Genomic DNA, 25,990 nt, shown 5'->3' on the forward strand with positions numbered 1-25,990 from the left:
GGTCCTTTGGCAAGAAATAAAAATATTAATCAAATATATCAAACTAAAAATCAGAGCTCTCTTCTAAAATATAATAATAAAGTTTTCAAACAAAAATCAAATACAACTTGGAAATAACTAAAATAAAATGTTCACTTCTCAGTTCACTAAAAATTATTCAAAATAAATAATCAAACTTCTCTTTCCACTAGTTGTACCTTAACTTTCAACTCTTTGGAATTCAGATACATCTCTCTCAAACAATAATTTATGTTCAAAGAATATCCAATTAATAATTCACAATAAAACAGTTCCAATTAAATATTAATGAATTACTAAATTTCCAAATCTCAATTACAGTTATTAACAAAGTTCAATTTTAATTTATTTTTCTTGCAATTTTGACCAAATGAAACTTGTATGATTCTATTGTGCTATATTGTTCATCAAGAATCAGTTATGCAGATTGCCCCGTAGTTTCTATGAATTTAATTTTTTTCGTGTAAAAAAGACAACAAAATTAATTTAATATCAGATCTGGAAGAATATTTCAATATAACGTACAATAAATTTGGTGCTTACCTCAAAATCCCTCGCGGAAAAAATTTTGAAACACGGCAAACTTTAATCAACTTAATTCACGATAAACTACCAAAAGAAGGGCGAAAACTATAAGCTGGTAGTTTTATAGTTCCCCTTCCTCCCAATTCTGATGAACATCCGCTGTGTTCTCTCATTGGCCCAGCCGTATCCAACTAAAGAACAATAGCCTTCTCAGATCTAACGTAACTGCAGAACAAGACATGTTCTGATCAATTCAAGGCAGTGAACAGCCTTCCTAATATTTAAAATTCCCAGCAGTAACTTTCCAAAGGATTACATATTCGTTTTTATAGTAACTTCTGACAATCTAATTAAAATTAAATCCCAATATTTCTTTCCCAAAATTTTCATTTAATTTAGGTTTTAATTTTTTTAAATCAACCAATGTAGCTTTAAAAACGCTATACTGGTGTTTTTACTCCCAGCTGTCATTGAAGTTGTACCTTTCTGTTTGATCATGTGGTTTTACAGCCAAAATTTTTTCATTACTTTATTAAAGTAAATATACTGTATATGTATATAAAAAGTTAAAGCTCTTTTTAATCTTAAACATATTTATTTTCAACAATTTCATTCATTCATTTATTTTTAGAAAAGCATTGATCAACATTGCATTATAGGTATAAGTATATCTAACCCATTGCTAATCGAGGGATAAAATTAAAAAAAATATTTTGATTACATTAAACATACGTTACATAAAATACAATAATGCAATAATTATCTATGCATCAATGTTTTATGCATAGAACTCTAATATGTCAATAATAGTTACTACATGTTTTTAGTTTTACTTGTAAGGTTAGAAATACTAGTTGGGTGTTTTGACTCCTAGGCATTAGTGACATCTAGTGTTTTTTAACCTCGACTAAAAAAATATATTTATAGTGAATGCATTTTCTTAGTTTTATCAAACCCAATCATATTTTTTAAAGGTAAACAACGAAGTTAAATATACCATGTTAATCATGTATGGTAATCATTTTAGTTGCTCTGTTTCTCTAAATAGTTGGTTTTAGTATTTGCTGTATAAAACCATGAACTTATTCAATCTTATTACAAATAACAGTTAAGAATTATTTCTAGATCTCAGCTAAGAAACTTTAGCTGGAGATGAGAATGAATAAATAACAATGTTATGCTTAATTAAAATTTATATTAAGTTAATTTATAATTTTAAAGAGGTTAACTAAGATGAGTATATGAAACCTTCCATTGAAAAACTATTGCTTGATGTAATTTAATACCTACTTTTCTTATTTATTAATTAATATTATTCGTAGCTAGAATATCTCGATAATTGCCTTATTAATTACGTTTGCCATTGCGCAATCAAATAAGGCCATCTTCAAGCCGACTGTCCAGTACAACAGATAGCCTACTCAAACAAGTAAATAATTGGGCACAGTTGCTATCCAGCCCTGTTACCGAGGAAACGGCCTATAATTAGTTAACAAGCTCTCTCAGGCACAGCAAGATGATTGCTCTGTCTTGTCCGGGTTTGATCTATGCAAATATAATCAAAGGCAGTACAACAACCTGCTTCTAAATTAATACGTTAACCTAAACTTGTCTAACATTCAGTTTAAGTTTGCATTACTAAGGAATTATTAGTATCATTGGCTTGAAATATTTAATGTTTGAAACCAATCACTTAGTTTTATACAATTGTATGCCCTGAATAATTACATTACCAAAACTCACCACCCTCTTCAATATTATTCATACTAAGTATATTGCGAAGTACTGGCATTGTTGTTGTTTGTTGATTTATATTTTTAATTGTTAAATGATAAATTTGTCTTTAATGGTCTACATTCTTCGGTAGTTGTATTACTATATTCGTTCCCTCCTGCTCAATAAATGAGGCCATCTACAAGCGTTCTACCCAACAATAACTCATACTTGCTGTGTTAAGAGTGTAATTTGATTATTTAACTATTAGTTCGCAGCATTAATTTGTATACTCCCTGATAGCGATATTTACCTATTACTAATCAGTAAAGCAAGTCAGCCCGTGTTACAGAGGAAACGCAAATAATAAGGAGCTTTGCACGGAACAATCAGATGTTCACTTTGTTCTTAATGCTCAGGTATGCAGTTTTTATAAAAAAAAAAAAAAAATGCAACAATAACTCAAACCTGCTGTGTAAGAGTGTAGTCTGATTATTTTACTATTAGTTCGCAGCATTAATTTTGCATACTCCCTGAGAGCGATATTTACCTATTACTAATCAGTAAAGCAAGTCAGCCCTGTTACAGAGGAAACGCAAATAATAAGGAGCTTTGCACGGAACAATCAGATGTTCACTTTGTTCTTAAGGCTCAGATTATGCAGTTTTTATCAAAAAAATGCAACAATAACTCAAACCTGCTGTGTAAGAGTGTAATCTGATTATTTTACTATTAGTTCACAGCATTAATTTGTATACTCCCTGATAGCGATATTTACAGCATCTAATACCTATTATTAATATTAGATTTTCTTTATATAAAAATTAAATACAAGTAGATAACCTTATGTGTACTACTCGAAGTGTTTCTCTTCCGTAGCCCTGTATGAAATTTCGTAGGGTTTTCATGTGTATGGGCACTTCTGGTATCGGTGAAACTTCCTGCAGAAGCTCTTAGTTTGTGTTGAGACGATCAAGATAATATGCCACAATGGCTAAATTAATAGTTCAAATTAATTATATTTCCAACGCAGAATTGGAGTTTGCTATTTTGCTCCGAGAAACATTAAGAGACTTATGTATTATATTGTACGTATTTAACAGTACACTTTTCTAAATTTTATGGATATATAAATTGTGATTAAAAGTTAAAATTTGTATAAAAATCAATAATACTTACACATTTTAATTCATACATTATGGCAAATGTCATCCATATGTAAAGATGTTATATAATACAATAAAGTACATGTTATTCGTTCCCAATATCATATAGTTGTGCATATGTATATCGGCGTACAAAGGAAGCATTATGAAGACATCTAATTTTGATATGAATATTTTAACACAACCAAAACTCTATTATTATTAAATCATATTAGAATTTAATCTTAATTTGAGTAGAAATCTATTGCAACCTTTGTTTGGACTCCAAATATATATTGATACGTTACAGATCTCTTATTTTATGGTGTTATGGTACATTTAATTGTTTTATCTTGTAACTCATTTAAAAACAAAACGTTAAGCAAGTTATCAATAAGGTGAACTAACACTCCTTTTACGTAAACACAGTCTCTATATTTTCTAGCTACTCCAGAACACGTTTCTCGAGAGGTTCCAAAACGGTCATTACCTAAAGGTAGGGTATGAACAGCAAAATATTTCCTATCTTAACATATACCAGCCATAAACATTTGTAAAAATTAAAATTTTTTAGTAAATTGTGACTCACTGGTTGGGGAAATAACCCTCGATATAATTAACCCAAGGTGTACTCGATATACGAACAGGCTTGTTGTGTATACACATAAACTAAATATACACAGCACTTAGGAAAGATCTCCAAAGAGATACAAATGACACATTTCTTCCTATAACTTATTTCTGTTTAAATTTATTCATTTAGGAATAATGATCTGTATTCATAACCATTGAGCTAATAAAGTATAACATTGCATTGTAACGGGCCACATTCATAAAAATGAGTTTATAAAGGGAATAAAATTAGACTGTATGTGTTAATATATGCACTATTAGGACTCGCCAGTGATGGGGTATAAAGTTTACAAGTGACAAAAACTGATTTCGGCTATAAAGGGTGTAGGATTGTAAGCGGAGATCATACATATTCAGCAGCATTATGATGATAGCTTCATGTAACCTTACACTCTCGCACACATGACAGTAATGGGAACGTGGAGGTGTAAATGCTATTACTGAGGTTCATATTGTTCCGGATCTCGATGTTAGTTGTTTAATACATCAGTTATATTTGTATACATCGGCCTACATATCAGCTAACAATATTTTCAAGAGTAACATTACCAGTTACTCCGTTATAATAAGATTTGATTTTCTAATTAACACGTCAAAACATTTCGTTACTACAAAGCTGATTTCCAATACTAAAAGATCAAAGGACTCGTTATATAGGTAATATAACATTGTATGTATGCAAATTATGACGGGATATTAAAAGGGAAAGTACAAACAGCCGTTTGTGTTCCACAAGGTATCCTGTCATTGAGATATCATACGAAAATAACTATCTTAAAAACAAAAGTTTTATATTCTAAATGAAACACTAGTTTTATAAATATTAATCTATTGTACTATTAGTTATACATTCAGTTTAATTCACTCTTAGAGCTTTATGCGTTTCTTCAACAATCTGTTAATTCCAACATGTTGTTTGTGTTATAGTTACGGTGATTATACATACTATATCTGAATATCTTCTTGAAATGACAATTTGAACCAATTAATTATGTTTTCATTAAATAAAAAGTATCAAAATTTGAATTATAAGAAATCGTAGTCAAACTAGGTCCTAATTATATTTTAATTATTTGAAGAATACGTTAAGATATTAAAATGAAGATCTGTAAGGCTTTGAAAATTTTTAAACATTAATATTATTGAATTATATAAACAGATAAAGTTTAGAAACAAAGAATTACGAAAATGAATATAAAATTAATTCAATATATTAATTACTCACTCTTTTTCTAGGTAATTTAGATGTTAAATTCAGATCTTTAGTCATAACATTAGTGAGAGCCTGTTTTTAACAAAGCAAGCGTAAAGATAGATAGACCCCACTCAGACTATGCTTGCAAACTCATTTTTACAAATTATAGAGCACTTTCTTGATATTGCTCGGGCTTTTAAAGTGTTACATAATATTCCATTTTCTTTATATATCTTATATTTAATGTACAAGTTTATACTCATATTTTAGAAATTTAACTGCCATGGTGATAAAAACATAAAATCAGATTCACACTTTTATTGATTGTCGTGTTTTAGCGTTGAAACCGCTTGTAAGTTATTGCTACTTAATTTACTACAATAGCAACGCTGTTACATTTAAATAAACAACAAATAACTGTTATTGTTTTAAAACTGTTTTAGTTTTTAACTACAAACAATTACTTTATTTACTTAGTTCAAGAATTCAATCAGCATTTTCAAAATATGTATTATTCTTTCGTTCTAATACCTCGAAAAATGATACTGGTGTGTTAAAATGTTACAAGCTTGAAAATTTAATTTGTTCTTTATTCCAATAGAATCATATTTAATATGAGATTAAAGTGTATCTACTGACAGATATGCAACATGTACTGCTAGATTAGGATAGGAACTATAAACAGATATGCATTTTTAATTTTAAACTTTATATGAGTATTATCAAAGGGAAATAGTTGTAGCGTTTAGTATGATGTTTAATGATGATTTGATGTGAAGTGACTTGAAAGCTAGATAATCATATTTAAATTTAAATGGAAAGAAAATGACCAAGAAGTCTAAGGTTAGTACACTGTATATGTAATATACGAAATGGGTATATTTAATGAGTATTCCAGTAACAAAATAGCAAGTGTAGGAGGCTACGAAAATCTACGTGCGTATTTCAAAGGGATGCGGAAAGTTTTGTATAATCCTACTAGCTATGGTAGTAAAAGGTGTTTTTTAATACTCAGTACGGTCCAATACATAACGATTCTTGATACTGCCAACGTGTGTCTGTGTTACGCGATTTGACAGTTCTATAGCTACTCGTACCAAGGGCTACTAAAGAATCCGTACAAGGGCTATTCAGTGTCACTAGTTACATAAGGAAATTTTAGGTTTTACCATGAAGATCTGCCTATACAACCTTACTGAATTATTAATTCTATTAACCTACTTACTGGTAGGTAGGTTAAAGATAAATCAGTAAAAGGGCTATTTATTAAGTCTTTTTATACATGAAAATGTATGGATTTACTACTCATGTCTGTTAGTAATATTCCACTGGATGCCATTATACTAGTATACTACTGTAAAATTTACCAGGAAAGAGGGCAATTATTGTTTACATCTGATTGCTTAATTTATGAGCAAACACTCCAATAAATGAGAACAAAAATAAAAATTCCTCATTTATTGGTAGTGTTTGTTCATAAATTAAGCGTTTGGTTTCCAATAAGAAGACGCTGGTAAAATTTAACATCTGATTGTTTTTCTATAGTTCAAGATATAAAACTTTACACTTCAAAAGCCTATCGGTACACTGAACCACGGTAGATGCTACTTAATACTTAGTAACTGACCAATCTATAGCATTCTATGAAAACTTTAATAATATAATCGACTTATTTTATATTATAAACTGTACAGAGTAAACAGTAAAACTAGATGATCTTTCCTTAAATATAAAGCTACATGTCCGATTGAAACGTGTAACAAAACTAAGATCTGAAAGTAACAAATTGAGTTCAACATACGAAAGTCTATCAATGGTTTAGCCTTCCCACAAATAAGCCGATTTCAGCAATAAGTGTGATTCCAGTTGAATGATCACGAACTAGTCAAGCTGAATTGATACTGATTGGATGTGGGTTTTAGCTTTGAAAGAAAAAACTGAAACTATTGTATATATGTGGATGCTGATCTTTATAATTTCATCTACTATGAGAGTATTTACTACATCTTTCAAGAATTCTCTCAACATTGATTTTTCCATCGGCCCTTCTACACTAATAAGGTTAAATAGACGGCAAAATACATACTATTTACCTCTCCATCTCTCTTTACTTTCTTGTAATGCATCTCTGTAAAGAAGTCAATTTTTTAAACTTGATGTTTGAATAAATAAAGTTGTCTATTGTATATTATGTCTAATGATCATGTTTCATTTGCGAATACGGATATGAATATGTGTTACCACTATGCTTTTCCACCCATCGCACTATAATATACTACAGTATTGAGGTAAATGATTCTTTTGCTCATTATATATGGGTTATAGTTAACAGAAACTTCCTTATAGCTATGTGTGTACTTGATGCATCCATCCCCAACGTAAGATGCGAACTAATTGAGGGCCGAATATGGTCATAGAGCTTTGCATAGCATGAAAAACCAAAAAATACTTTAAAAAAGTCTAACAATTATTCAGCTCTTTAAGAACAGATTTTTTCAAAATTCCTAAATTGCTGCTCCATTTAATGAGTTATTAGTAGGAACCATACTTACAGTAAGTTGGAATGTTGTGTCATTGAACGCATCTCACAATTTTAAATATCATAAGTTTACCTAATCTCTTTGGAAAAATAATTATGTAACTCACAAATATATCACTAAAATTGAATAATGTTTTAAGGTTGTGATATTTTAACAAATATTTTGATATTTGAAGTTTACTTTAACATTTGAAACATATTTCTAACAATTGAGAGTTTTAGTTATTCAAACTTTTTAAAATATGATTGTTGTTTTGGCAGTTAATAAATTCTTTCAGCCTATCAACGGCCAAATCATTATCTAATACAATGGATTTTTGCTAGATTTATATTATGAATAAATTGTATGAAGATACAATATGAAGATATGAAGATATACAATACCTACTTATGAAGATCGGATCAAGAATAAAATTTAAAGGTTCAACCATACTCTTCACTTTATCAACCCACAGTTAATTGCAATAACGGAGCACAGGCAATCATCAGAAGAAAAAAAATTCTATTTACACAGCATTACACACTGGTGGCAGCTTATGGAAGAGAATTTGCCATCAAGGGTGGTAAAGCGATCTACATAAATGCAGTTGCAAAATGAAACTATGCGCTTAGAAGTGAAAGAATTTGTATTTCACCAGTATCTGTGAGGTGGCTGCTGACAGGATACTTTTAAGTTACAAAAGATGTTTGATCAGAGTTGGCGTATATCGTCTACCTTCAGTTTGTATAAGTACTACGAGACAGGCACTCTCTCTCTCTCTCTAATTGAGAAGACACTTCGCTCAAATGCTGCAGGCGGTGTCTATAATCTTTTTATTGGGGATATTAATATCAAGGATTTATAGCCATAAAAACACAAAATTGTGTTTGATGAACTACTTCGACGAAACAGACGTCCACGTCATAAACACTAGGATCTCTGATCACACCTCACAGTTGTGCAGATTAACGCTGCCCGTGTCCTCCACTACTTCGCCTTTTTCAACCAGGTGACACATAAACTCAAGTAATCTTCTCCAATTAAAATAAGTTTTATCCGATAAATCCTAGAAAGACGTATTGAGTAGCAACAATGTCGAAGAAGTCTACAAATTATTTACCTATTCTGCCAGTCACTAATCAGTGGCACTTGAGTCAACCTGTCCACGGAAAAAGATATATGAATTCAAGAAAAGTTACCTATGACTCCAAGGCCAGAGAACTAAAGAAGAAATACTTGACAGTTAACAACCTAAACATGTTGACAAGAGATGCGAGAGACAAGTATTCACCAAATAGCTTTAAAATGTTGTATGATTTAAGCTGAGAGATCTTCGACATCATAGTTCCAAGCATATAATATCCCCTGACAATAAACGTTAAACTTGTCACTGTTTTATTTGTCATACTCAGTGAACGTACAATGAAGAAGGATAATGCACAATGCCTGTTCTTATCAGTGAACGGGCAAAGGTAGACCCATTGAGATTATTAACTTTAATGAGTACTTTACAACTATTGCTGATGAAACCCTGAAGCCTAATCCATCGAGATCTTCTTTACATAAAGAGATACATGAGCATTTGAATCTCACTTAGCTTAAAGAGCTATCGACAGTAAGTGACCATGAAATGAGGAAGATCATTTGCTCACTTAAAGCAAAGACTTCATCGGGTCTTGACGAGATATCCATGAAGATTGTCATTCTGTTCAGTGAAACTTAGGAAGCCTTTATATATCCAACCTTTCACTGCGACAAGGGATTTTTTCCACAGAAAATTAAAATTGCGAAAGTAACACTGCTTCATAAACGAGAGATAACACATGACATGAGTAACTAAATACAAATATCTTTGCTCCTTAACTTTTCGAAGATGGTTGAGAAAGCAGTCCTAGCAAGCAATTTAACTTGTTTTTTCAGATCTAAGCAAAGCTTTTGATTGCTTGGCCCATGAGTTCGTCCTGTTGAAGCTCTCGACTATGGAAATAAAGAGAACAGCTTTGGAGTGTTTCTCCACTTATTTGAAGGACATTGAAATGCAGCCCGTGGCCAAAATTGAAATGACCTACATAAGATCCAGCGAGCGGTCAATATCAAGAGCTCATTGATTGGCCCTGTGGTATTTTCTTCTCTTCACAAATGATCTACCTTCCTACATCAGTCCATACGAGAGCTCTTTCTTTTACGCTGACGACACGGTTGTCATTTTAGATGGTAAGTCTCTGGTGAATCTAGAAGTCGATTCTTTTATATTACTTAATATTAATTTTGTACATGGCCACAACAACGACCTCGCTGTCAATGAAGATAAAACTAAGTAGATTATGCTTGGGTGACATAAGGATGACATTAGAGGATCACCTAATGTACAAATACATAGTTCAACCTTCCATCTTGTCTTAGAAATAGATGATGGTCTCACAAGTCACAACACTTTTGACACAAATATGGCATTTTGTACTCACGTACCAACACGAGATACGATCCTTTTTAGGCAAGGTTTTCGTTATGTTATGGCGTGTCATTTGTACTCCACTGTATCTTTGGGGATAGTGTTTAATTGTACCAGCTCAACTAACAAGTAAATAGTCCGTTCTAAATTACAATAATCAATTTAAATATAATAGAGTATTTAAGTGTAACGAATACGTTACAGAATTTAGGTGAAACTGTACTTTTACAGTACTTATACTAGTTTTAAAGTCATCTTAGGGGAAACAACATCTGGAACAGTAATTACTCAACAACGAATACTAAACAAAGTTACAATATTTAATTATTAAATATAAATTCATTTTTAAAATGACCTCTTTACTTTAGTTTATTGTAGTTATAAACAGTTGTTATATACGTTAGTAAAGTCACATTTATAAAAATTTAGTAAGCAAAATATACAGGACGGGTTTATATGCTACAATGCAAAATAAAACAATAACTAGTCTTCATTATTTTTTTTATATTTTTTACCTCTAGCTTTTAAAAGTAATTATTGTATAATTAAAATAACTTCCAATCCTATTGTTGTGTGTTAATTATATAAAATCTCATAAAACAATTTCATTATTTTTCTCGTAGTGTGTTACTGAAACAAAGTATTTTTTATTTCTCACGTTTTTGAAAACGTCACTTATCATACACATATATTTAAACGGCAACGCCCTCACCCACTCACTCACCCACTTTCTTACGTGCTATAAACTGACACCCGATGTCTAATTAAGTTAGATCGAGATTGAGAATGGATATTTTACCAAAATAAGCTTTTCATACAAAGGTATGTATATATTTTCTTGATTAAGACGAGAAGGCAATCACTATCACCGCGCCAGAAACCTTAGATATATCATAAAAATCATTTTACATATCGTTACCAGTAATAGTAAGCTACTTTTATATTCACATGGCGATCAGATGTCACTTTTGGGGGACGGCTCGTTTGGAATAAGAATAAAATCTTCAGTGACAGGTAATGTTACATTTTAAATGTCTATTGGAACTAAAACCAATGCCGCATATCGGACTTTAAAATTTTGATACCTGTTACTAATTGAAGGGAATACAAATTAGAGTAAATTAATTTCAAATAAGGTGTTCCAAATTTTCCCTTCCGGTGGTCAGCAATGTGCTAACCGTTTCTAATTGTTGGCTACTGCATTTTGAATGTATTCTTGTAAAATAGCTTGAGCCTCCTGTGTTATCCTATGTCTGAGCTGGTCACTCAATCGCTTTAAGTCTTCCTACCAACCGATGTGGGAATATTTTTTTTGAAGGAGATATTTCTGATTACGCTTAGCATAATTATAGACGGTCGGAGGGATACATTTTAAACACCTGCTTTGTGTTACTCAAAGTATACTCAAATATTCCCTTCAACCAGTAACAGGTACAGTTTTATTTAATTCTTATGTACAATGGATAAAAGATTGTAATGTATTGTCCCCGCTGCACTAAAAACGGTTTAGAAGTGTATAGATGTGACAGTGGACATTGATAACAATTTTAATTTTGGTAACACTTTTACTATGATGGTAAAGAGCAAACTCGTCAAGTACATTTTTATTAATAGTTTTACATTTTTACATATGAAACTTGACTGAAAATATCTTGAATGTGTAATTAAAGATCCTCGTACACTCGAAAGTCAAACAAGAGTTTATTTTAAGTGCAATAGGTTATTTTGAACGTGATAAAAAAGAGAGTTATGTCCAGGATTAGTGGTAGTTGGAAAGAGAACCACGTATTGTTTCACACATAAGAAAACACTATACAACGTGTTACAAGTGAAACAAGAGTGGGAGCTATTTAGTACTGCCATAACAAATGAAATTAATGCAGACCATTCTCAGCTTAAAAGAATATGAAAAAATTATTCCTAAGCGATCATCCTTTTACAATTGTAATCCGTTTGATATGATTTCCTTTGTCATTAACAATATTTATTTTATTTCACGTATCCCTAATATTTTACTTTCTATATACAATCAATATAGGTGGAGTTTCTCAACCAAGAATATTTTAGGAATTTTTTAATACTTCAGATATCTAAACTCTTAAACAAGCAGTACATATTATTTATTGCTATAAAAATACAACAGAAAGTGCACTAGACATAGTATTTAGGTATATGTTTAAAATTTTAAAAGATTATGAACAGGATTCTTACGATGAAAGTAACAGAGACGTGTGTTTTACGACCAACTAATAGTGTAAAGCCTATTTAAAACGTCTCTTATTCCATATTTTATATTTTTACAGTTCTCAACTAATTTGATGTATTAATGTTTATTTATTTTTAGCTGTAAAGTCTAAGTGTTTACTCACGGTGATACATATATCACAATTGCATAATATTTTAAACATAAACATCACCAAAAACTTCATGTTCGGGATTAAATATTGGTTTTTGTGAACGTTTGTTCAATCGGACGCTGGCCTTTTCAGCGTGGATATTGAACTTTGGCTGCTGCAGGGTTAAGTGAAGAAAATTCAACAAATTTTTACACTAAACTTGTTATTGTTACTTCAAAAAATTTATAAAAATAAATTTTATTTTTCTATTAGCAAAAAGTATAATTAACGTGTGTTAAAAGAAATATTTACATTACATTATGTTTATTTCATTAAAGTAATTGGAAGTTTAAACACGTTTAAAACAAGCGCAGTTTTTGTACCTAAATTTTAGCAAGTTTAAACAAACTTTTAAATTAAAGGGAGCTCTAATTTTGTAAACAATCATCACATTACCTTAAACGTACCTATTTTCTTAGACCAATTAATTGCTTTCGATTCAATATTCAATCCTCGATAGTTAAACTAGTCGATAAATGGTTTAATGGGTCGATGATTGTAGGACGCATGCAAGGCCACGGGGTAATTGCAAGCAAAGAATAAAAACCTGGCTTTCAAATACAGTAGTTATACAACGTTTTACATTCTAGAGGGTTTCTTCTTAAACATCAAACGGAATCCTCAATTAGAGCAGAAACGAACAAATGTATTAACTCTGCTGTCAACAAAAGGAATATTTCATTTTGCCATCTCTTGTTATTTTATTTGTGTCTGAAAACCCCCAATTACTACGAACTTAATACCTCATTCCTGCCTTCATAAGTTACAAAATGTTTTTGATTATGAAAATAAAACGATATACTACGAATTCTTCCTGCAGTTTATCACATATTTGGCAAAATAATCAATGTAAACAAGTGTAATGTTTTTTTTACCTTATTCATGTAGTTCAAAAAAAATAACTTTTAGCAATATCCAGACAAGTATATATCTATCTATGCTTTTCATAATTACTTTTATTATGTACTAATTAATAAATCTTTTAAATATTATAAACTAATACTACATTTATATTTTCCTTAAACGTTAAGTATATGTAATATTAATTACAAAATTAAATCTATTGACAGTGCAATATATTGCACATGATTTTTGTTTAGTATTTTCATTTATTTTAATAATTGTTCTATAGGGTTTCAAAAAAAATTTCGTTATAATATAAGAATACATGTTCCACGTTTAACAATATCACAAAAAATAGCAAAAAACAAGATTATGTTCACAGTTCAAACTATGATCAAGCAAATATATCAAGTAGTTTTACGAATGTAACGTTCACTCTATACTTGATAGTAACTTCAAGTTTGACCGTACACGGTTTCTTGACGATGACACATTTATCAAGTGTTTTTATATCATGTTTGTATAATTGGGAAAATTGATTTTGGCACTTTTGTCTTACGGTATTCAAAGATTACCAATAGATGGGCTCAATTTTCCAATTAATGGAAAAGACAAACACAAGAATGTGTTAAAATAGTAACAGTGCCATATGTTTCTGGAAGGTGTCAATAAAACAATACCCAACTACAAATCTCCATTAAAAATAAATGAAAAAATATAGCAAATATTTTCTTGTCTTCTAATAATAATTCCAAAAAATGTTACTAATTTTAAACTTAAAAAATACTTTTCTAGTTAGCAAGTAAGTTAAAGCTTACTGGTTTATAAAAAAAAACTATTATTATTAATTTTGCCAATTTTAATGATATATTTATTTAGTAACCATTACCTCATGATTGCTTCCATACCAATCTTGATGATTCCCTGACATAAATCTATTCATGTATATTCAGATGGTCTGACCTTATAATACTGGAATGCAAGAAATGTTAAACAAGCACATTATCTATGAAATATTATGCTTAATTTGTTGAAAATGGTTATCAACGAAATAATGTCAGAATGCAATGTTAAGAGATTTTATACTTCCAGCACCTCAACCCTTCCATTGCTAACGACTGAATCATTTTTACCGTGATGTTATTGGCTGAGCACCGACAACTGACACCATCATATAAAATCTCAATGTAATATAACATAATTTTTCCATAGTATAAACTATATTATATACTATTATATAAAAATTCAATTTGGTCTATCTGTTTTGTCTGTTTTTTTTTTAATACACGGTCGCATAGATACTACTGAACCGATTGTACACAAAAGTTATTAATTTTAAGTGGAATGTCTTAGAGTCCTTGGTTAACATATAGGCCTATTCCTATTCTAAAAATCCCACTTGGTAAACCTCACTGGTCTTAACTCCACTTTGGTAAAATCAACAGTTAGTACATGTTTTTCTGGTTGAGTCAAGAATATGAAATACAACTTCTTACAGAAATTACTTGAGCTATTTAATAAAATGCATAACGTATTGGAGACAATTTCTGAATACTACAGAAGTTCTTAAAAATAGTTCTAGTGTTCGACTCAGGGCCCCTGTCTTTAAACTAAAATGTAAAATGTATCGAGATATTGCAATATTTTTCAGTAAATATTCGTTATCTTCAGAGTGTTTGGAATCCCCTTAGAAAATATATGATCATGGTGTCCCCGTGGAGGAGCGATAAACAGACGGAGAGAAAAAAAATCTTTTTATTTTCCTGTTAAAATATTTACATAAAATAAGAAGGTAGGAGTACTTAACACCACTTATCGTGTAACTACCTTTGCTGGGTTCAACGTAAAAGTTCATGTCCATAGCTCATTTCATTATTGACAGATAGAACAACAGATAAATATGCTGCAAAGAAATATTTACATATCCTGGAAAAGAAAAGGGAAACTTTGTCACACTACTGATTGATAGGCTTCAACAACGCTCAGGCAAATTCCATGGTTGGATCTCATAACTATTTTCTATGTACAAATAAAGTTTCATAGGATGTTTAAAGCCTACATATCAAATCCTAATCAAAATATCTTTTATTACAATATATTCACATTTACGTTTATAAAAAAATAGTTTTATATCAGTGTCTATAAAAAATAAAAGTCTACATTTGTTGATGTCACATGTATCTCTTCTGATTATACTGAGTAGAGCACATTTCACACTCAGAGTTAGGAGTATTCAATTAAATTAATATGAATCCGCATCTATTGAGGGCCACGAAAGAGGAAAATTATAGAGTTTATCAGGCATGTACCCGGCCGAAAAGAGCCACGAAATTTAGATATAACACTACCTGATTGACATTATGGAATACCGGTTACCGGCTAGGGGCGAAGTGTCACCGTTCCTGATTACGTGATATCATTACTAACTAGGCGGAATTGTCAAATAGGTTGACTAATGAAAAGGTTTATATCCCTTTCATTCTTCTTCCCTACATCGTCGTTATTATTCAAACAAGGAATGTATATTTTATAGTAAAGAAAGAAAAAGAGTTTTAAATATTATACAGTTACCTATACTACCAATGTAAAATTATTTAATTATCTCAGCTAAATCCCATTGAGTGACATACACAATTATCAAACTCAGTGTTCCACATATTGAAAGGCTACGCTAACCCTCAGACAAATTATGATTGTGATGTAAATAAAAACGAAAAGGTTGAGTCAAAAACATTCGGAGGAACTGAAATACAATCTGTTTAAGAAATCCTTCACGTTGTTTTTCTGGGTGTTTCCTTTGGATCTCTTTAGACGAACATGACTCCAGATTCCATGAATGAAGTCTGAGTCAGCGTCAGCTAGCAGAAGCTGCAATAAAAGGAAGGTGAACTTAAGCTAAAATGAACTGTAAACTTTTGTACCTATACAACAAAACCTAATTGTTTTGTGTAAATACTATTTGTTTTATAGTAATTATTTGAGCAGATGTCAATTAATTGTACGATAATGATTGTTCGTATATCTGTAAGTATAGATGATGTTCATATATTCATTATACCCATGAATATATTCGTATATTTTGGTATTCCTTTAAAAAACACAATAGACTTTGTAAAAATAAATAAGAAATGTGGCTACAAGGTTGTATTTAAAGCTCAACATTTGAAAAATATCTGTATCACATACATTTCATTTACTGTATCTAGGTGAGCTATATTACTGAAATTATATACACTCTTTCAGTAACAGGGTTCGCGAAGTTAAGTGACCTGCCCTAACGTTTACTTTTGATTTATAGCATAATGGCGCACTTCTTGTTGAAAGAGTTGTATTGTCGGTACCTTATTATAGTTTGTCTTTTTCCACTTCAAGAAGTATATACACAAGTAGGTCTGACAAGATTAATTATGTCGCAAAATGTTTTCTTGTAATCTAGTTCTAGTTTAATGAGAGAAGTGAAAATACGAAATATACGGCTGTTATTTTATTCAACAAGAAAGATACAGTTCTATACATTTTTTCTGTAGGCCTAAGTCAAACAGTTCTTTAGATAATGTGAGGGAAAACCAGTGCGGACAATTTTCTTTTATTTAGCAGGGAAAAATTGTTGTAGTATCAAAAGTTCTATTTATAATTTAAAGTTTAATTACAGCCACGATTCTTTATTTACATATTTAACAAAAGTAAATTACACAATCTTAATAACACATCAGTAATAAATATGTTGTAATGAAATTTGTTTGCATAAAAGAAACATGTCCTGAAGGCTTAAGTATTGTTAGGATTAGATGACGTTATTTTTAATGCTTATTGAAATAAATGTATGTATGTCAAATAATAAAAAAGCATTCATAAAATCAGTGATCCGAAAATGCGTTCTTAATTTGTATTGTATAATTCCTCTTTGGATAAATCTTTTGACTGCTCATAAGCAATGAAACACGTTAATTCACTGTATTATTACATAATGGAAGTGCAGTAAAATTCAGCTTCATGGCACGTCTGTATATAACGACTCTGCTGAGTCTGCTCACATTCAAGTGAACAAGCCTTACTAACGATCTCCTTACTTACAACACCTTAAAAGACGCGCTTACGATCTCCTCACTTCCAACCACGCAAGTGACGTGCTAACACTCTCATTTCCAACACCGTAAGAGACGTTCTAATGCTCAAAGACGACCATAACCTTATCAATTGTTAAGTTCAGATGAATAATGTAGGCCGCATCAAACGTATTGATAAAATCTTTTTAAAACACAAAGTAAACAAACAGGTACATCAAAATAAATATTGTCACATGTTATGAAGACCAAAAATGACTGTTTGAGAAACCGTACGAATTCTCTTATTCTTACTATCAGCCTGAAATGAGGTTAAAAGCATGTAACAGTTCAAAAAACCACAAACAATATAACGGACACCCCAAATATGTTTTAATCATTATGTTAAATTATTCTTTAAAACTATGTACGGAATACATTATTTAGATATTAAACTAAAACTTTGAATTAGAATCATATATAAATTATAGAATTAATAAGAGTTTATTTAATCGTAATTAAAGAACTAATACTATTTTTAACAACACACTAACAATCAGTTATGACTTGAACACCAAGCTATTACTACTCAAATAATTACACAGTTAACTGAAACTTGTTGATATATAGATTAAAAAATTCTCTGGACTAATGTACAAGTCGCGGGATGCTGGGCAGAGGCCTAGATCGCAAACAAATTTCAATTATACTACTAAACGAAATGATTTACTAAAAGCCTCTTTACAAAATCTGACATTTTTTTGTATTTTATAAAAACGTTTTTTAATTTAAATATAAAAACTCTACGTATCATATAATGATTTATCTAGAAAATTAATTTTGAATTGGTATTAATACGGTGGCTCTATAGGATATCGCAATATTATTATATTTTTAAACCACTATATTTACTAAAAGGAGAACATTATACTCTTTATTAATAACATTATAATAAAACACGTGTATCACATTCCATAGTGCAGCATTTAATAAAATAAACTTAGTATTATATTTTGATACTTTATAAAATATGCTAGAGTAATAGAAGAATGTAATCTATCGTCATTACTTTTTTTTATAAAGTATGAACTTAGAAATAGCATTATTTCTTAATAGCATTATTATATATTTAAAAATATAAGAGAAACAATCCTATGCCAACAAATAAACTGTAATTATAAAATACTAAGTCGTAGAAAATAAATAAACATTTCAGTACATCTTAATTGAAGTTTAAATTGATAACAGCAAAGAAATCTAAAGAAAAAGGTGCTTTGTTTCCTTCAAAACCTTAATTAATAAAACGCAATTTCCAAAGTATCTTAGAAACTTTATATACAAATTGATACTTCGAAACTTATTCTTCTGTTGACTTGAGTTTGCATTAACTCAACTTCTAGATTGTTCTCGGATCTCATCGTTCTCCCGCAGGCCAACTTAGCAATTATACCAAGTCCTTTCTTATGCACAATAGAATGATTTATATATAGTAACAATCATCCTATAAAACAAAACTCCCATAATTATTAATTACGGAGTAATATAGTGCTATATATTGTATACTACTTTATTTTTTTGCTACTGAAATAAAATACAAATTGCTAAAATTAAGCGTTGATTCCCAAATAATAGCTTTTAAATAGTGGGTGTTAATTAGTTGCAGTAATATATAAATTATATAAAAACCGTAGTGAATAATGTTACTCATTTGATGATTAACAAATGAGTTTATCCAGATTAACAGTTAAAAAAAAATCTCATGTCTTTTTTTACTTGATCGAATAATTTTATTAAAACATATTGTTTATCAATAAATATTTCATAAAGATTTGATGATGAAATATTTATGATTAGCTTTAAACTTTAAAATTATTCAAATAAGTAGTGATTGGATGAAATATATGTTTATAACTGTAAACTATATGTTATGTTTGGTATTCTAACTATGATTCAAAGATTTACTATTAGGAATTCACCTGGAAACCTATCATAGCACAGAGAATTTCGTTGCATCTTTACGCATAATTCATAGTTATTTACAGTAGAAAAACGTCTCCTTAAAGTAGAGGATCAATTGAAACTAAGATGTAAACATTGAAATACTGCTGGGCACCAATAAGCTTATATACAAGCATTAGTGCTGTAATTATGAGTAAAATTCTGGATAGAACAACTGGTCCGATATCTGGTTTACAATTACTTGCACAAAGTGGATGGAATTATATTTTAACTAAAGCAAAAACATTCAAATCATTATTTTTTTGTATTACTATAATTTTTTTACAAAGTTCCAACTATTTTACAAAAAGAAAAAAACAAATTTACTATTTTTTACAAAAGTACAAATTCCCAAATAAATGAAAACGTCAAACAATGATATGAAATTAATAACATCTATCTCTAGAAAACTAAAAGATAATAACTGTACAATATAAAATACTTAAAAAGGTAATACAGTAGCAATTGTCGACAGGAAAAATATCAAGAAAAGGTTTAAATATTCACTGATAACAACAATCTTAAAAATCTAAAACAGGAACCAACCCAAGAGTACACAAAACGTATAAATGCCACAATAACAAAATACAAATCTTTAACTAGAGCAGAACAATTTGAACTCGAAAGGACAAATACCAAAACTCCTACACTAAAAGATCAACCAAAGACTCATAAAACGGATATTCCAATTAGACCAGTAGCAAACTTTCGTAACTCTACTATTTACAAGGTATGTTTAATTTTTAATAACAAAATATAAAGCAACATGCAGTTTCAAGAAAATAACAGTATATCAAATTCAAGTAATGTGGCAAATCAAATTCAAGACATTTAAATTCCACTAAATTCTTTCTCAATTTCCTTTGATATTAACAACATGTACTCAAATATTCCAAAGCAAGAAGCAATTCAAATTCCAAAAGATAATTTTATAAAATACAGTAAACTTGAAATTGAAGTTATCTTATCACTCACAAAATCAAGTGTTAATGAAAATTATTTTCAATACAATAAGAGCTTTTACAAACAAGAAGATGAGTTAGCAATGGGATCTCCTCTTTCAGACCTTTTTGAAAATATATATATATATATATATATTTTTTTTTTTGAAAACTTAATTGTTGGCGATATAGAATTGACGAATTCTAAAAACTGTTCTGCCTGGTTAATGCAAACGTTATAAAACAATAAAATAATGAGTGATATTAATCCATTTAAAAATAAAAGAATTTACTGGTTTAAATACGTCGATGATATCTTTTGGCTTTTCAACGGAGACGAAAAGCAAACTTGTTGATATCTTCATATTGTGAGATATCTTGACGAAGATTATCTGCTCTAATTAAGTTATATAATGGTGCATATGAAACCATGGAATATAGCTGAATATGACCATTGTATTAATAAATATATTGATAAAATATCATTTTGATTCCTTGGGGAAAGTAAAAAGATACATATTATGTTTATCTGTTTTTATGATCTCATAAATCAATAAATGAATAAAATAACCTATAGGTTCTAAATGACGCATGCAACCTGAGCGAGGCATGTTGCTTCCTACTAGTTAGTATTAGTGTTGCTTGACGTAATCTTACCTTGGTATGAAAAGACAAATTATCATATTAGTAATATATATATATGCAAATACAATATAATTCTGATTTGTGAGTAATAAATTTATGCAAGATGCTCTATTAAATTTTAAATTGAATATTTATAGCAGCGCGAAAACACAGAATATAATGCATTGGTAACATTACGATGTATCACAAATGACACAAGTGAAATAAAAACGTTATTATTACTTACTTCCAGAATACAACCATATCCGATTAGCCAGTGGTGCCGTAATGCCTTAATAAACCTTGATTGCTTTAGAGAAAAGAATCTTAGGAAGCTATGAAATCTACAAAATACGTATTTTAACTACTGAACTTATAGTCGCTTACGCAAGTGTAGTGTTCGCCATAACGTGCCAAGTTAAAGTGATTTACTCTACAAGACTTGAGAAGCTTTGTATATAAACTTCAATATGCTCATTGTGGTATATAACTTGACAGCTTCTTCACTGACTATATGCATAAAATGAAAATAAATATGGACTTAATTTATTACTCTAATTTTAACTATTCTTGAATGCAAAAAAACAACAGTTTGTACCCCACGTGGCAATACTAGGCCTTAGAATAATCTAAGAATAAAGAAGCAAATACAAGTACTTAATTATAGCGTAGTATTCATTGTTCAATGAATTAATAAAAACAGCGATTTAATTCTCGAAATCTTGAATGAATAGTAAAAGAATTCATATAACCTGAAGAATTTTCTGAATCTATGAAAAAAGCAACAATTATCGTGTTCTTAATGATATCCGCAAAATTGTGTCTATTCAAAACTGTGTATGGAAACTGACTGAGTATCTTAAAAACGTATTAGTATTTTCTACATGTACGATACCTCATATTTCATATTCCTGTTTTAAATTTGAACAGCTGCTATTTTTATACCAGTAATTAAATATTGATATCGAAAATTATCATTAATGTAAATTTAAAATTTTTATTAGTTAAAACCTGCTAAAAAAATCATCCTAGTTATATACAAATACTGTTTTAGGAGCAAATTTTATTTTGGCTGATAAACATTATATTAAGTTGCTAATGTGTTCACAAGCTCGAATTATACTGACTAAAGAGCTTACCCGTGAATCATACAGTTGATACATCGAAAAAAGGTTTCACGTTTTAAATATTGTTTGAATAGTAAAGTATCTACATATTTTAAGTTGTTGAATGCTTTGAAATGCTATTAACAAATAAATAATACTGAACATTCTTTTTGCTAATGTCATATTTGAGGACTAAATAAATAAAAACTTCACAAACAAATGAAAACTAATGATCTTTATATATAATTAAATTTATAAAATGTTTACCAATGTTGATTGTTTACATTGCCAAAATGTCTGACAAAACGTTTTTTATAGCAAGGAGACTTATGTTTAGGTAGATATATAATTCATGTTGTTAACTAAGTACATACATATGTTTAAGATTTGTTCAGGATTTGTTCCACTTAGCCCTTTTTTGAAAGTCTACAGTTTATAAGAAACATTGTGAGATTTTATTGAATGCTAAATGTTTCATAATTATTTGGTCTTTCCTGTATCTGTAAAGCATTTTAATTCTAGGAATAAACTAAACTACTTCCTTTTATTTTTTGCTAAGATACAGATTTTTAGGACAAAAGAACATAACATTTATTGAAAAGCGTAAAAAGTTTATATTAATTTTTAAAATAATATAAATTAATTAAACATAATATATTTCTTATTCGTAATATAAAAAAACGTTATTTATATTGAACTATTCTAAATAACCTACAGTCTTTACTGAAGAGTAAAAAATGAAAATGATTTGTTCGAAGTACAATATATTACTATTTATATTAAGTAAGTAGTGTGTGTACGATGTTTGTCCAGTTAGAAAATCGCGATATCAGTTGTAATGTGGGATATTTTGAAAAGAAATGTTTTAAATGTCTTCAATAATGATACATGTCACGCTATAGGATATGACTGATATTTACCAAATATTTTTAAATTGGCGTTATAAGTTTCCTTATCAACGAGAATATAGCAGAATAAATAAACTGTTATACAAACTGAGCATAAGCGTATAAGATTTGAAACATGTACAATTTTTAATCATAAATAAAATAGAAAAAACCTAGTACAATACAAGTCCGATGTTATTAATTTCAATTAATTTATAATTGCAACACTAGTATGAAACCTATCTTAATGGAAGACATATAGATGTTTTACATGGCAATTATTTAACTTGGCTAAGCACCTCTGGAGGCTGAAACAATGTTTTATTTATCTACCGGGGTATATATAAGGTCCTCGGACGGAGTTACAAATTTATAGAAACTGAAGAATTTCATATACGAATTTTATTTTACGAAGAATATCAAATAATTTTAGGAGTAAGAGACAAGAATCTAGATTTGTAAGTTTTGAAAGCAAGTAGGATTTAAGAACTAAAAAGGCAATAATTTATTAAATAGATAATTTCTAAAGGGTTTTTTTTAAGAAAAAAGTGGAATTTTTGCTGTAATTGGCCAAAATATTCAAAATAATGAAAGTTTCTATAGGGTTCATCTTGAAGATTTCTTTTAGATTCAAAATTTCGATTCCAGGGATATAGAAATTCCTGTCCAGTCCATAACAATAGTCAGAAGTTTGTTTCGGGAGCATAGCTTTAAGAAATTTTTGGATATTTCTAAAAAAGTATCGCTTGGGAAAGTAAAAAGTATCAATTGAACAAAATGGTCTCTAGATCTTTTTTGTGTGATTATAAGGTGCGGGGACATACATAGATCGTTATATACTCAAGTAGTCCTGCACATCTTGCTGATCTTAATACATGGTTCACACAATAGGCTGTATATATGAATACTCGCCTTCGGCTCGCTGGGGGCTACGCCCCCAGGGCCCCCAAAGTAAACGCTTGCACAAATTCGGGGATAAGCGGAATTCGGTGACTGGTTAAGTCCGGACATTAAGTAAATGACAAGGGATTTAAAAATTGACCTTTTTCATTAGATTTTTTTCCGGATTCGTAAAAAACCTTTTGACTTTGAGGGCATTTTGCGGTTTAAACCGTTAGAGATACGACAAAAAGTGACTGGACCTTTCTTGTTGGAAATTTAATTTTGTCTTTCGATTGTGCCCTCAGATCTGATCTACGACCTATGGTTTAGCCAGAAATGAGCTCGGGAGAAAAGTCTGCACGGGTCAGCTATCTTGAATTGTTTAGTATAAAACATAATAAAAACCGACGGTTTAATATCACCAGGAGACTATCTAGTCAAGGCGAGAAATTCCCTGGGTGGGTGATTAATGTTAAGGAGGTTAAGACAAGAGGGGGTTTTTTAATTTCGTCAGGATATTGTCTGGTCATATGAACAAATTCCCAGGGGGGGTTAACGTTACCGGGGGATAAGTCTCCAGGGGGTTATCTGGTCATACCAGGATCTTCCCAGGGGGGGGGGGGTTTAAGAGATTTGGTGACTGGTAAAATTCGGACATGAGGTCATGGCAGGAAATTCCCTGGGGGGGGGGTGATTAATGTTAAGGAGGTTAAGACAAGAAGAGGGGGTTTAATTTCGTCAGGATATTGTCTGGTCATATGAACAAATTCCCAGGGGGGGTTAACGTTACCGGGGGATAAGTCTCCAGGGGGTTATCTGGTCATACCAGGATCTTCCCAGGGGGGGGGGTTTAAGAGATTTGGTGACTGGTAAAATTCGGACATGAGGTCATGGCAGGAAATTCCCTGGGGGGGGGTGATTAATGTTAAGGAGGTTAAGACAAAGAGGGGGTTTAATTTCGTCAGGATATTGTCTGGTCATATGAACAAATTCCCAGGGGGGGGTTTAACGTTACCGGGGGATAAGTCTCCAGGGGGTTATCTGGTCATACCAGGATCTTCCCAGGGGGGGGGGGTTAAGAGATTTGGTGACTGGTAAAATTCGGACATGAGGTCATGGCAGGAAAATTCCCTGGGGGGGGGTTTAATGTTACCAGGGGGGTTAACACATCAGGGGGTTGAATGTACAGGAGGTTATCAGGTCATACCAGGAAATCCCCGGGGGGGGGGGGGGTTAATATTACCGGGGGTTAATGACACACTTGGGCCTTTTTTAGAGGGTATTGTGTCTGTGAACATATAAATATTCCTCTGTCCCTATCTATATTGACGCTTAGCTAACGCTCAGCCAACTCCCGAAGTCACTGAAACCTTTTCTGTAGATCACGTGATTTCCTAAATCCCGTTTAAAATTTGTTTTGAGTTACGACCAACCGTTTAGCCGCTATCAAGCCCGGAATGTAAATTTTTAGGCGAAAATGTCCAATATTTTCACTTAATCGCGTTTTGCGGTCAAAACTAAGAGAAATATAGTAAAAAGTCACTGGACCTTTTTTGTAGGTCATCTTATTTCCTAAATAAAACGTTAGTCTTATTTTGACCTCCGACCAATGGTTTCGCCGCTATCGACCCCAAAAACAAAAGTTTCGCGTAAAAGTTACAACAAAAATTGTACATAATCACGTTTTTCGGCCAAAACCAATCGAGATAGGGCAAAAGATTACTGGACCTTTTCTGTAGATCGCGCAATTTGCTAATTTGATGGGTCAATCAGATTTGAGCTACGACCAACGGTTCGGCCGCTATCGGGCTTGAAACATTATTTTTATCGAAAAAAAATCTCTGGAATTTCAAATGTTCGAGCGTTTTGTCGCTTAACCATGGAAGATAGAGCAAAAAGTCATTAGACCTTTTTTGTAGTTCACTTCATTCCTGACCATGAATTTTCCGTCAGATCCGAGCTAGCTCAACGGTTCGCCCCGCTATCGGGCTTACAAAAAATGCCTGCAGGGGTGAAGAATGCGCGATTTTTTGGGAATTTTTTTGGAGGGGGTTGAAAATGAAAAATTCT

This window comes from Homalodisca vitripennis, chromosome 2, assembly GCF_021130785.1.
Source record: "Homalodisca vitripennis isolate AUS2020 chromosome 2, UT_GWSS_2.1, whole genome shotgun sequence".
Lineage (NCBI taxonomy): Eukaryota > Metazoa > Arthropoda > Insecta > Hemiptera > Cicadellidae > Homalodisca > Homalodisca vitripennis.